Genomic DNA, 13,107 nt, shown 5'->3' with positions numbered 1-13,107 from the left:
GCTTGCAATGACTGCCCTCACGCTGCCTCTTCTCGTGGTGGCCCCTCTGTTCATGCACATCCCTGGTGACCCGTGGGTGTCCCCATCTCCTCCTCTTATAAGGACATCAGTCACATTGAATTAGGGCTCACTCTAACGGCCTCATTAACTTCATTATCTCTTTAAAGGCCCTCTCCAAATACAGTCCCACTTTGAGGTACTGGGGGGTCAGGGTTTCAACATACGAATTTTGAGAGGACACAATTAAGTCCATAACAGAGAGAGAGAGAGAGAATGGGGGATGAGGAAGACAGAGGAGGGGAGACAGGATGTGGTCTCAGGAAAGCCTCAGCCTGGTCCATGGCATGAGGGGGTCCTGGCACCATCCATGAAACCACAGAATTGTCCCACCTTGAAGTAAGGAGGCTGGCTCTTCCTATCACCACATCTGTCAGTTCACTAGGCAGCCCCTAGTGTGTGTCTGATGGGCAGGGGTCTTGGGGTATCTGCCCAGTCACTTCCAGGCGAGATGGGTCCTGTGAGTCAAGAGCATTTTTTGGAGAAGGTCACACAGGTGGCCTCTCAAGCAATTATGCAACTGGGGGGCAGCACCCCCATACAAAGAGGGCCTGGGCGAGGCAGCAAGTCTTCCCAGGTCTTCCCAGGCTCTGCTGTTTATTCCAGAAGCCTACCAGTCTTCTGTCTCTGTTGGAAGTTTCCACACAGAACATGAAAGGGCTATGGGGGAGGGAAAGAGAGGGTCTGACCTGTTCTCTCCTTCAGCCCATGGCATCTCCAGTGACCCAGTTGCCCAGGCCTGAATCCTTGACTTCCAGTCAACCACTAAGTCTCTCAGCCCTACCTCTTCAACAGCTTTCAAACCCATCTTCTCTCCCGTCTCACGGCCATTGCCCCAGTCCTAAGCCCTATTACTAAAGAGTTTCTTCTCAGATCTCAGCCTCTAATCGAAGCCCCATCCAATTCTCCCACAATAGCCACGCCCTATGATGGGCTGCTTTCGTGATAGGGATAAAGTCCACTCTTAAATTCGACTCAAGGGCCTTCCCCAATGCAGCTGCTGCCTTCAGCCTCAAACCACGCCCCCAGCTCATTCCTAACATCCCATCCACATTCAGCTCGTTTTCATCCTTAGACTTCCAACATCTGTTCTCAGCAGGCTGCTTACCCTGCACTCTGCCGGCCACCCCTCCCCCACCCCCCGGCCATCAGACGCGTCTCACGTAACACTTTTCCTGGGCAGCCTTGCCTGACCTTCACATTCAGCTGGTTGCCTCTGCTATGCGTTTATTTGCTCTGGCAATAGCACCTCATTGCAGCTGAGGGTTTAGTGGCCCCTGCCCTTACTAGACCACCAGCTTTCTGAAGGCAGGATGTGAATCTGTCTGGTTAGTCATCCCCCCAACCCGGCGTTCCTGCCCTGCCGCCTCAAAGGGGCAATTTTAACTTTTCTTTTTTCTTTTTTAACCTTTTTTTTTTAATTGAAGTATAGTTAATTTACAATGTTGTGTAAGTTTCAGGTGTACAGCAAAGTGAATCAGTTATATATAGACATGTATATAAGTCTATGGATAACTGAATATATATATGTTCTTCAGATCCTTTTCCATTATAGGTTATTACAAAATATTAAATATAGTTCCCTGTGCTATACAGTAGGTCCTTGTTGTGTATCTATTTTATATATAGTAGTATGTATATGTTAATCTCAAATTCCTAATTTACCCCTCCCCCCAGTTTTAACTTTTCTGTCTCTGTCTCCTTATTTGTAAAATGTGAAAATATAACACAACATTCCTCATAGTTTGGAGGATAAATGACTGAATGTGTGTGTACTGTTACTGAGGACAGCGTTTGGCGCACAGCAAGCCTAGGTAAGCGATGGTTTGTATCATTTCTATTGCTGCCGGACATAGCAGTCAAAGTGGTATCTCCAGCCCTGAGCAGAGGACCGGGCACGTCCTCTGTAAGATAAGAAAATCTGAAGGTGCTGCAAGCGGCCTGGCAGCCAGCTTGGGTTAAGCTCACCTTTATCATTTTGCAGATGGCAAACCGGGGGCATGTGTGATCCCAGTTTCGGTCTTATCTCTGACTTTACTGGCCTCCAAGGCAAATATTTAATGCTGGTTTATAGCTGACACTAACAGCTTCGGTTAATATTCGATAAAGGCAAGAAAACAAAAATCTTCTCATCAGAAGAGGTGATTAGGTTACAACTAACAATAGTCACACCTCAAGTTAATCATTTTAGAGGGTAAAAATACAGTATGGGACTACTGGCTAATTCTCATGAAAGCCTGGCTCATCTAGCTGTTTTACTAAATAAAGTGCAGCCCCCAGGAAATTGAGCCATATACCTGCATCTTTCCTGCGGCCCCGGGGAGCTCCTCCATCACCTCGTCACCTCCTGCTGTCTGTGACCACTCTCCTTGGACCTGTGGCTGGACTTTGCTGACTCACCAGGCTGCTGGCTTCCCTGGAGGGAGCCTCCCAGCAGAATCGCCTCATCCTTCTCTGGGACTCCTCTCTCCTCCCTCTCTCCTTCCCCTTCCTCCTCCAAAGAGCCCACCCTAATGCTCAGGGCTGACTGAGCTAGCCTTTGCCAGGGTGCCAGGAACAGTCAGCAGATGATTAAAACCTCTTTCACACAGGACACGTCTGGGCCCACAGATCCACAGCTAGAACGTTTTAGAGTTGGAGACCAAACTGTCTCTCCTTTCCATCTCCACAAAGGCAGGGATAACCAGAACAAGGCTAATTTTTTAAATGCAATTCTATACTTTTCACCTTTTTCTCAAGGTTGTTTCTATGCCTCTCATTTCTTTCTCTGCCTTCAATCACCCTCTTTTCCCCTCTGGGATTTTTTGGTTGCTGCAGTTGTTTTCTTTTTCTCTTTCTTTTTTGTTTTTAGACCCCAAGTCTGGTCTAAAGGAGTTCTGTTCTCATTTCCTGTTTCCTCTCTAAGGGTATGATGCTATGCGAACACCTAGCCAGAATTTGGCAGAAAGGCATAAAAAAGCAGAAGGAATCAGACCCGTTAAGTGAGCCTCCCCACCCTGAAAACACCGCTCTGGAGAGTTCCACCCGGCATTCACCCAAGGCTCATAGACACAGGAACATGAGTCATCAATGAGACAGTGTTACCACCCGCCTTTCTCCCCCCAGCCTCCCTAAAAAAAAAAGAGGAAACGGCCTCTGACAATGGGATATATGAACAAGAGTTCCCCACATGGCACAAAGCGTGAGAACTTCTGCCACAGACTTCTGCTCTGGTTAGGGGATGCTGGGCTCATGTTTGGTTTTCAATCCTCAAATCTGAAGAAAAACGTCACTCGAAGTATGATTTGTAGGGAACAAGAGAAAGGTTGATTCAGAAGGAAAAACAAAGGTCAGATAGTACTACTGTTATATGACTTCTATGATTTTTATAACTTTAAAAGGAATATTTGGCAATTCAGAGAAAATGAAATGAAAAGAAGCAATATGATGGAAGAAGAAAAGATCAATTAGCCACACTGGTCAATAAAGCTGGAATGAGATGCAATTAAGCTTGCTCAAAGAAATGTTTGATTAAGGATTCCGAAAAGCTCTCTAATTGTGAGGAAAGGAAAGAAGATTCTGAGGTGAGTCTGTCTGACAAGGGAGGTTACAATTTGTTAATGCCGCAGATTGTAATGAGAAACCCAACAGCTAGAGTTGGTTAGGACAAAACAGCACGATTCCTAAAATGGAAAATTATGCTCCATTCTCTAGTTAAAGGGATCTAGACCAGCTTTTAAATCTTTAGCCACGTTCTTTCCAGATATCTCAGAACCATGTGAGTGAATATGCCTGGCTAGACCAGCCCTCAATTCACTCCACTGTGAGTGCAATTCATCAAGGAAAAAGGGCAATTCAACGATTCATCAAGCATTTCTTCTCCAAGCTTTGATCCCCTAGGATGCCAAACAATATCTGCTAATGATCTGTTCAACATCCATAACATCATCTTGGGAAAAGTACGATTTTAGGCAAATTGAAAATAGGAAGGATTGGAAATGATTAGACAGTCTATAACTGTAAAACCCATCTATGGTTAAAAACAATGTTTCTGGGACTTCCCTGGCAATCCAGTGGTTAAGACTCCGTGCTTCCACTGCAGGGGGTGTGGGTTCGATCCCTGGTTGGGGGACTAGGACCCCATATGCCACATGGCAAGGCCAAAAAAAAAAAAATACTATATCTCTGTTTCCTTTGATTCCACCAGCAATCTAGAAAGAATTAATTTTCATTGATTATTCAGAAAATGTTAGCGTTTAGGATTGATACACTGAATCCCTTTTCTTTTTCTGGTCTTTTCCGCCCGAGGGGAGAGGCTGCCTCCAGATCTCAGGCTAATATTCATCACCTCCCAGCCAACAGCTGTCCCCCACAACCATACCTCCTGTTCCTGGGACCTGGCATTCCCACCTCCTTCCTTGCTGAAGAAAAGCAGACTTTTCTGGAATTGGCAGTAAACTGGCATTTTTCTCTATTTGTAGCCTAAAGAAAAAGAAAACCTGTTTCAGAGAACAAGAAGTAGATTCCCCCAAAACAAACTCTTTAAGTAAGCAGTGTGTGTGCCTTGGTTATAAGCCACAAGCAATGAAAGGGCATATCTATGCGTGAATTGGCAGTTCCCTGGGTCTTGTAATTCTCACTAGGGAGGCAGACTCAGCAAACCAATTAACTAATTAAACCAATTGACCAAATGTGTAATTAACCTTGAGAACAGAGATGTCAACACAAGCCCAACAAAGAAATTACCCTCCTTCTGGAAGTGCCTGGTGGCTTTAAGCCTTCTTGTTATCTGTCTTAAAGGCATAGCCACAAAGAAAAAATTCTCTGGGCACAGAATTAGTGGCCAAGCAATAATATCATATAGATGGGATGGAATCAAGCCAAGGGTGGTGTTTCCCACCCCCATTACAGTCCATTATCTGTCAGTAAATATACAAGAGTTTTGGAGGACATTGTCCTCAAAACACTGGCCAATTCATGGTCATTTCTTTTGAGAACACACATGTCCATTATGAAGAACAGGCGAATAGCTTGAAATTTTCAAACTAGCCCCTACAAGAAGATGGTCAAGCACCTGGTAATTCAAACATTTGGTCCTAGGAGAAAAGGAACCAAGAAAGGGATGACAAAAATGTTTGTAGAGGTTTAATCTGTGCACAGAAATCCCCAGAAAGATGAACTTGTGTAACTGTAGGAACACTTGACTCCATGCAATTCTGTGGAAATTCATCTTTGCCAAACAGTAAATTCACGCCTTTCCATAATCACTTTTAAGTACCTCACCCTATAAAATTTGGGTTTTCAAGTAGCTTCAGGAATGTTATTTAGCGTTAATGATGTAAAAGACACTGAGCTAAGCCTGTTTTCTTTTAGTAGCTTAGCTTATATTCAGGGGTAAAACTCAGAAAATAAAAAGTAACCTACAAAAATTTATATGTTAAGAACTGAATAGATAATATAGACTAGAGTCAAATAGCTAATGACTGAGGGAGAATGACTGAGTGAGGCGGAGACCACTACTTATCCCATTTCAGAGAAACCAAAATCGTGATGGAGAGGTACATACAATCAAATCATTTGCAGGGGAAGTGAAAGCTAGAGCATTAGGAAATGTGAAGCTTATCAGGAGAATAAATATGTATGTGAAATCTCATACTGGATTTTCCTGTTCCTCTTTCATGAAAGATGCAATTTTCGACATTGACCTTGGGCAAGATCAAAGCTCACCTGTGCTAAGTCAGCACACACTTTCTAATCCTTAAGTAAAAAGATACACTTGTGAACAGTAACACTCAGCCAAGTTCACAGACTCTGCACACAATCAGGGACTTAAAGAGTAATTTATAACCAGGCAAGGATGTTTAAGGAACCATGTTTCATGCTCTAAACCAAGGATCCCGTTCCTGCCCCAAGTGCACAGCAAGCATGACTTCAATTAACCTCTCTGGGCCTCCATTTCCCCATCTGAAGAAAAATGAAGGGGTTTTGGAATAGGACATCCTGTGATCCTTCTCATGGTTCAAATAGACTGTTTTTATTTTCCACCAATAAGGGACGAGACTCGCTGACAACAAACACTCCTAATACTTTGGATCAACCAGAACACTGAAAATTTGGTCCAAAAAACCTTTCTTAAGATAAAGAGATAGCATTTCCCTGAGAATAATTCCAGTCTCGTTGAAACTTTAGCCAGGGAACTTATCAAATAAAGAAACCACCTAGTTCCAGACCGTGGGCAGAGTCCAAGAAAGTCAAACCCACGGCGTCATGGGAATTTAGAATTACACAGTTGTTGGTCAGGTTGAGAGTAAAGAATGTGAAGTTGTTTATCCGAGATTCTCCAAGACCATGTGAGCTGGGGCTCAGTGTTTTACAATCATATAATTGAAGAAAGCAAACTTCTAAAAAAAAGATGTGTATCCTCTCCTAGAGACTGTATACCGCCCAGTGAAGCACTGATTCCCACCCAATGGGCTCTTGTTTATCTCCGCCGCACCCCCAAAACAAGATGGCGTCCACACAGGCTGAGTCTCAAGCATGCATGGATGGTGGTAATAAGAGGCTGAATTCCAGTTCTAAGTAAGGTGCTTCATACAAATAAAACAGATTTTGTTCTGTCTATCTCTATGCAAATCAAGTGCCTTAGTACTGACATGGTATGGATTTGTTAATAATTGTAATGTTTGATGTACTGTTAATATTACATGTGAGATGTTCAAATGTTTTAATTCCATTGAATAAATTCTGAGACAATCACAAAACATATTAAAAGTAAGTCCATGATAAATATCATTATGTGTATAAAAACATGGGTTAGTCTGTTTGGTAGATTGGGTGACTTATAAACGACAGAAACTTTTTTCTCACAGCTCTGGAGGCTGAAAAGTCCAAGATCAAGGCTCTGGTAGATTTGGTATCTGTTTCATGGATGGCCATATTCCTGCTGTGTCCTTACATGGCAAGAGGGGGAAGGAGCTCTCTGGGTCTCTTTTTTTTTTTTAATTTAATTTAATTTATTTTTTTATACAGCAGGTCTTTATTAGTCATCAATTTTATACACACCACTGTATACATGTCAATCCCAATCTCCCAATTCATCACACCACCACCACCACCCTGCCCCCGCCGCTTTCCCCCCTTGGTGTCCATAGGTGTGTTCTCTACATCTGTGTCTCTATTCCTGCCCTGCAACCAGTTCATCTGTACCATTTTTCTAGGTTCCACATAAATGCATTAATATACGATAATTGTTTTTCTCTTTCTGACTTACTTCACTCTGTATGACAGTCTCTAGATCCATCCACATCTCAGCAAATGACCCAATTTCGTTCCTTTTTATGGCTGAGTAATATTCAATTGTGTATATGTACCACATCTTCTTTATCCTTTCGTCTGTCCATGGGCATTTAGGTTGTTTCCATGACCTGGCTATTGTAAATAGTGCTGCAATGAACATTGGGGTGCATGTGTCTTTTTGAATTATGGTTTTCTCTGGGTATATGCCCCATAGTGGGATTGCTGGGTCATATGGTAATTCTATTTTTAGTTCTTTAAGGAACCTCCATACTGTTCTCCATAGTGGCTGTATCGATTTATATTCCCACCAACAGTGAAGGAGGGTTCCCTTTTCTCCACACCCTCTCCAGCATTTGTTGTCTGTAGATTTTCTGATGATGCCCATTCTAACTGGTGTGAGGTGATACCTCATTGTACTTTTGATTTGCATTTCTCTTATTATTAGTGATGTTGAGCAGCTTTTCATGTGCTTCTTGGCCATCTGTATGTCTTCTTTGGAGAAATGTCTACTTAGATCTTCTGCCCATTTTTGGATTAGGTTGTTTGTTTTTTTACTGTTGAGCTGCATGAGCTGTTTATATACTTTGGAGATTAATCCTTTGTCCGTTGATTCGTTTGCAAATATTTTCTCCCATTCTGAGGGTTGTCTTTTGGTCTTGTTTATGGTTTCCTTTGCTGTGCAAAAGCTTTGAAGTTTCATTAGGTTCCATTTGTTTATTTTTGTTTTTATTTCCATTACTCTAGGAGGTGGATCAAAAAAGATCTTGCTGTGATCTATGTCAAAGAGTGTTCTTCCCATGTTTTCCTCTAAGAGTTTTATAGTGTCCAGTCTTACATTTAGGTCTTTAATCCATTTTGAGTTTATTTTTGTGTATGGTGTTAGGGAGTGTTCTAATTTCATTCTTTTACATGTAGCTGTCCAGTTTTCCCAGCACCACTTATTGAAGAGACTGTCTTTTCTCCATTGTATATCCTTGCCTCCTTTGTCATAGATTAGTTGACCATAGGTGCGTGGGTTTAACTCTGGGCTTTCTATCTTGTTCCATTGATCTATATTTCTGTTTTTGTGCCAGTACCCTATTGTCTTGATTACTGTAGCTTTGTAGTATAGTCTGAAGTCAGGGAGTCTGATTCCTCCAGCTCCGTTTTCTTCCCTCAAGACTGCTTTGGCTATTCAGGGTCTTTTGTGTCTCCATAAAATTTTAAGATTTTTTGTTCCAGTTCCATAAAAAATGCTATTGGTAATTTGATAGGGATTGCATTGAATCTGTAGATTGCTTTGGGTAGTATAGTCATTTTCACAATATTGATTCTTCCAATCCAGGGACATGGTATATCTCTCCATCTGTTGGTATCATCTTTAATTTCTTTCATCAGTGTCTTATAGTTTTCTGCATATAGGTCTTTTGTCTCCCTAGGTAGGTTTATTCCTAGGTATTTTATTCTTTTTCTTGAAATAGTAAATGGGAGGGTTTCCTTAATTTCTCTTTCAGATTTTTCGTCATTAGTGTACAGGAATGCAAGAGATTTCTGTGCATAAATTTTGTATCCTGCAACTTTACCAAATTCATTGATTAGCTCTAGTAGTTTTCTGGTGGCATTTTTAGGATTCTCTATGTATAGTATCATGTCACCTGCAAACAGTGACAGTTTTACTTCTTCTTTTCCCATATGTATTCCTTTTATTTCTTTTTCTTCTCTGATTGCCATGGCTAGGACTTCCAAAACTATGTTGAATAATAGTGGCGAGAGTGGACATCCTTGTCTTGTTGCTGATCTTAGAGGAAATGCTTTCAGTTTTTCACCATTGAGAATGATGTTTGCTGTGGGTTTGTCATATATGGCCTTTATTATGTTGAGGTAGGTTCCCTCTATGCCCACTTTCTGGAGAGTTTTAATCCACTTGACTGCTGATGGGTGGGGCTGGGTTCCCTCCCTGTTGGTTGTTTGGCCTGAGGCAACCCAACACTGAAGCCTACTTGGGCTCTTTGGTGGAGCTAATGGCAGACTCTGGGAGGGCTCACGCCAAGGAGTACTTCCCAGAACTTCTGATGCCAGTGTCCTCGTCCCGCAGTGTACCACAGCCTGCCCCGCCTCTGCAGGAGACCCCCAAACACCAGCAGGTAGGTCTGGTTCAGTCTCCCCTGTGGTCACTGCTCCTTCCCCTGGGTCCCGATGCGCACACTACTTTGTGTGTGCTCTCCAAGAGTGGAGTCTCTGTTTCCCCCAGTCCTGTCAAAGTCCTGCAATCAAATCCCAGTAGCCTTCAAAGTCTGATTCTCTAGGAATTCCTCCTCCCATTGCCAGACCCCCAGGTTGAGAAGCCTGACATGGGGCTCAGAACCTTCACTCCAGTGGGTGGACTTCTGTGGTATAAGCGTTCTCCAGTTTGTGAGTCACTCACCTGGCAGTTATGGGATTTGATTTTACTGTGATTGCGCCCCTCGTACTGTCTCATTGTGGCTTCTCCTTTGTCTTTGGATGAGGGGTATCTTTTTTGGTGAGTTCCAGTGTCTTCCTGTCGATGATTGTCCAGCTGCTAGTAGTGATTCTGGTGTTCTCACAAGAGGGAGTGAGAGCACACCCTTCTACTCCGCCATCTTGGTTCCAATCCTAGCTTCTGTGGGAGGAGTCTGGCATGGCATCACTGGGTCCTCTGCTTAGGGTCTCAAAAGGCTGCAATCATAGTTTCTGCCAGAGCTGAGGTCTCATCTCAGATTCCCTTAGGGAAGGATCCACTTCCAAATTCACTGAATTCTTCTGGCAATGAGTTTATCTCTGCTATTTAAATTATGTATCCTTTTCAAAAGGACAAGAGTATACATTCTTGTACTCTGGGTCTCTTTTATAAGGGTGCTAATCCCATTCATAAGGGCTCCAGCATCATGACCTAATCACCTCCCAAAGGCCCCACTTTTTAAATTAAGATTTCAACATATGAATTTGTGGGGGGGAACATAAACTTTCAGTCTATAACAAACATGTGCACTTCAATGCCATTTCTTTCAGACTTACATTAATTCCCTAAACAAACACTTATTGAACACATGCTAAGTGCCTGCCTAGGTCTGGAAATATGGTTAGAATTGGGGATAAATAAGTCAGTCATAGTTCATATGCTCAGGGATATTGTAAGCTGTAATCATATAACGATATATATTGCAGTAATTAATACGAAGCTTCAGTATTTAATGTCACAAGAATTTTGGCTTTTTATATTCCATGAACTGTTTTGTGAGTATGTTGTTTCTACTAAACAGGGAATGACAGGAAAGAAATACAGATAAATTTGGTAATGTATTCAAGCATACCATAATGTACACAATTTTTAAAAATCATTTATAAGACAAATGGCAAATTAATTTTTAGGATACTGAACCTTCAAGGCAAGGTCGCATATTAGGATCTTTTTTTTTTTTAAGAGGGAGACGTGACTTTATTAGAAAAGTAAAAAAAAAAAAGTACCAAAAACTGAGATGAGTTGGTCCTTAACAGATGCCCTGGTGGGTGAGGCTGCTTTGTGCTGTGCTGGCCTTCTCCCGCTCCCGCCGCTGGGCAGGGTCCACTCAAAGCAGCACCACAGCCACAGGGTCTCATCTGCTGCTGCTGATGCCACTGTAGCCCCATCTGGGCTCATGGTCAGGCTAAGGACCTGGGCTGTGTGACCTTTCAGCTCAGCCACCTTGGCCATGGTTGGGTTCCAAATCACCAGCTGTTTCTGGGCAAAGCCATGGCCTGAGATGAGCTCCTTCTAGCGGGGAGAACAGAGGATGGAGCACGCCTGGGAATGGGCATCCACAGCACTCAGACAGGCCCCAGAGCAGACGTTCCAGACACGAATGTGTCGATCACTTGTGCCCCCTCCAGTTGCCAGGACATTGGGTTGCCAGGGACACCAAGCCACAGCCTTGATAGCCTCTTGATGCTGGGTGAATGTCTGCAGAGGAACCCAGCCACCCTCTCCAGGAGCACTGGGCCACACGTCGACCAAGTTATCGTTGCCGCCACTGGCTAAATGTCGTCCATCTGGGGCCCAGCGCAGACCACACACTTCCTGGCTGTGGCCACTCGGTGTGGCCACATGGTGTTCTGCTACCCGAACATCATGGTGTGGGATGTGGCCAGAGAGTGAGCCACTACACAGGATATAGCTATTCCAACCGAGGGAGCCCACTCGGGCAGAATGGTCATGTTTCGAAGCCGTTTCTGCTGTTGCACATCCGCAGCTGCACCTCAGCACTGCTGGTACCCACAGCCAGGTAGTTTCCCTCCTTGATCGAGGCCACAGAAGATGTATAGTCCCCAGGCTGCTCCAGTTGCAGCAGCTGCAGGGTGTCACCAGAGCTAGCACTCCACAAGTACACACTGTTGTCCAAAGCCACAGCCAGTATATTCCCAGAGCTCCAATCTACACGGTTCAGGTACTAGTCATTCCGGATTTCAGGGGCGTCCAGGATCCTGCCTGGCCGCGAAGGAATGTAACTGCTGGTCTTCCTGCTGGAGCTGGGCGTGGCCTTCTGGCTACAGAGTACTTTCAGTCTGTTCTGGTAACCTTCTGGGGCATTTTGTGGTTTTCCACTGAGCCGAAGCATCTTGGCTCCCTCCATATGAAAACCGTTCAGGTTCAAAGCCCATGCTTTCTGATGTTCCTTCTTGGTGGGTGTCTGACTGTCTTCGGGCTGCTTCTCCTTGCTCGGCAGAATGCTAGCGACCTCCATCTGGGAAGCACTGCGACGGGGGATAGAGCGATTGCCGCCAGGTTTGCTGGGAGTGGTCTGAATCTTGGAGCTGGATTTGCCGGGAGTTCGGCCCCGGGGTCCTCCCGGCGCTGTGGGATCGGTTGGCTGCCCACATAGGCCCGGCCCGAAGCTTCCTTCGCTTTGCGCTGCCAGCACGCAGGGGCTGCGTTGGGCATGGGTGTAGCCGGCTGCAGCAGCAAGTGCAGGTCACCCTCGAACACGAACTGGGCCATGGGAGCGTCCCCGGATCGCTCGGCCCAGCCGCCTCTCACCACCAGGTCAAAGCAGGCTCCGATCCCAGACCCTAGGATCAGTATTAAATGTTTGCATCTAGAAAAGAAAATGATTGTAATAGTTTTAAAGATATTACACGGCTCTAATTTGCTTGTATTTTACAGACTTCAAAAAACACTGAAGGGTTTGTTTATAAAGGCTTCCAGATGATACTTTTTTTTTTTTTTTTTTTTGGCTGCGTTGGGTCTTCGTTGCTGCGCGCGGGCTTTCTCTAGTTGCAGCAAGCGGGGGGCTACTCTAAATTGCGGTGCACGGGCTTCTCATTGTCAAGGCTTCTCTTGTTGCGGAGCACGGGCTCTAGGCACGCGGGCTTCAGTAGTTGTGGTGCACGGGCTTAGCTGCTTCGCGGCATGTGAGATCTTCCTAGACCAGGGCTCGAACCCGTGTCCCCTGCATTAGCAGGCGGATTCTTAACCACTGCGCCACCACGGAAGCCCCAGATGATACTTTTATGACAGAGGGAATACAGAGACAAAAACTAGAAAGGAAACATTCAGAGCCCCTTTTACAAGTAGGGAGTCACTAGGCTGGAATCTCATCTCCAAAACTGACTGGCCACGCAAAGGTCAAGCTACTTTCTCAGGGCAGCCCAGAAGCTTGAGAAGATTCCCAGAATTCCTGGACAGTAAAGCACAATTTCCCAGAGGAGGCGCCCACTGCTCCCCTTCTTCCGGCCTCTGTGCTTTCACCCTCTCTTCCCCGCTCCCACCGCTGGGCTCTGCCTCCTTACACGGGATTTAAC

The 13,107-nt window shown here is 44.6% G+C and overlaps 1 pseudogene across 1 annotated transcript; it reads right to left on the bottom strand.

Moving 5' to 3' along the window:
- Positions 1–10,820: 10,820 nt before the first annotated feature.
- LOC307184109 (cell division cycle protein 20 homolog) lies at positions 10,821–12,304 on the bottom strand (annotated as a pseudogene). Its single transcript has one exon. The product of its transcript is annotated as a cell division cycle protein 20 homolog (transcript).
- Positions 12,305–13,107: the final 803 nt, after the last annotated feature.

This window comes from Stenella coeruleoalba, assembly GCF_951394435.1.
Source record: "Stenella coeruleoalba genome assembly, chromosome: 3".
Classification (NCBI taxonomy): Eukaryota; Metazoa; Chordata; class Mammalia; order Artiodactyla; family Delphinidae; genus Stenella; species Stenella coeruleoalba.
Note: the sequence above shows the minus strand (reverse complement) of the source record. Positions and strands in the feature narration are given on the sequence as shown.